Source organism: Nelumbo nucifera, chromosome 1 (assembly GCF_055504915.1).
Source record: "Nelumbo nucifera cultivar China Antique chromosome 1, China Antique-T2T, whole genome shotgun sequence".
In the NCBI taxonomy this organism is placed as follows: domain Eukaryota; kingdom Viridiplantae; phylum Streptophyta; class Magnoliopsida; order Proteales; family Nelumbonaceae; genus Nelumbo; species Nelumbo nucifera.
The window spans coordinates 103,618,327-103,619,839 of NC_142649.1; the positions used below are offsets into that span (position 1 = coordinate 103,618,327).

Genomic DNA, 1,513 nt, shown 5'->3' on the forward strand with positions numbered 1-1,513 from the left:
ATGATCATTACTAGCGATGATTTGCAGGGAATTTCCGCTCTTAAGACTTTTCTTAGCAAACAGTTTAAAATGAAAGATCTTGGTCGCCTCAATTATTTCCTAGGCATTGAGGTCTCCTCCGACCAATCGGGATATTATCTGTCTCAGGCCAGGTATGCTATTGATCTTATTTCTCGTACATGACTCACTGATACTAAGACTGTTAACACTCCGATTGAGCCTAATTCCCATTTTACAGCCACTGACGGTACTCCTCTTAGTGAATGCACCTTATATCGGCAACTAGTTGACAGTCTTGTATACCTTACTGTTACTCATCCTGATAATGCGTATGCTGTTCATATTGTAAGTCAGTTCATGTCTGCCCCTCGCACTACTCATTATGCTGTTGTGCTTCGTATCATCCGTTATGTCAAGGGCACTTTGTTTCATGGACTTCACTACTCTAATTCTTCCTCTCTTCAGTTGATCGCATACTCTGATGCTGATTGGGCCGGTGATCCTACTGATAGACGCTCCACTACTGGTTATTTCTTCTTTCTTGGAGATTCTCTTATATCTTGGTGTAGTAAGAAGCAAACGGTTATCTCTCGTTCCAGTACTGAAGCTGAATATCGAGCTCCTGCTAACACTACCTCTGAGCTGTTATGTTTACGATGGTTTCTCCATGACATGGGACTTACTCATTATCTGCAACCTCACTTTACTGTGACAATTGTAGCGCCATACAAATTGCCCACAATGATGTATTCCATGAGCGCACTAAGCATATTGAGACTGATTGTCACTTTTTTCGTCATCATGTGCTCGAGGGTACTGTTCGCCTTGTTCCTGTCCCTTCCCAGGATCAATCTGCCGATATATTTACCAAAGCTGACTCTCCTCTTCGCTTCCGTGCTCTAGTTAGCAAACTCCAGATGATTGACACATTACCATCTTGAGTTTGAGGGGGGATGTTAGTATTCTATCGGCATTACTATCCTAGATTTAAGGATCATTATCTCCTTAATTCTAGGAGAGATAGTCCTATCGAAAGTTGGTGTACATATCCCCCTTGTATTCTAATTTAGCTAGCCGACCTTGTATCCCTGCCCTATTATAAATAAGGGTTGTAACTTGTTTAAATAAACAACAAAAAGAAATATTCCTTTTTCTCTATCGGTCTTCTTGGTTTTGTTTTCATATCACTAGGAATGCCAAGTGAAGGTCTTTTGTTGAAATAAGCTGACCACCATAGGCCATTAGCTGTGCCCCTTACCAATCAATCACAAGTTCACAATACATTCATCTCCCTACACCACAATCCCCTGAAGACAGAGAGAATAGCAATGTCCTTAAGAACAAGGATCTCTGCTCTAACAAAATCTACAACACCATAAATCTCAAAAACAAAAGGAACCTTGCTAGTGATCCTCAAGGCACCACAAATTCCTGAAAGTTTTTTTTTTATGTAACTCAACTGGAAAGCAATGTCTTCTGATCCATTTGACACTCTGAAAAAACATCCATGGCA

General features: G+C 40.6%; 1 pseudogene; it reads left to right on the top strand.

Annotated features, from left to right (window-relative positions):
* On the top strand, window positions 1–941 carry LOC109115502 (secreted RxLR effector protein 161 pseudogene; annotated as a pseudogene).
* Window positions 942–1,513: the final 572 nt, after the last annotated feature.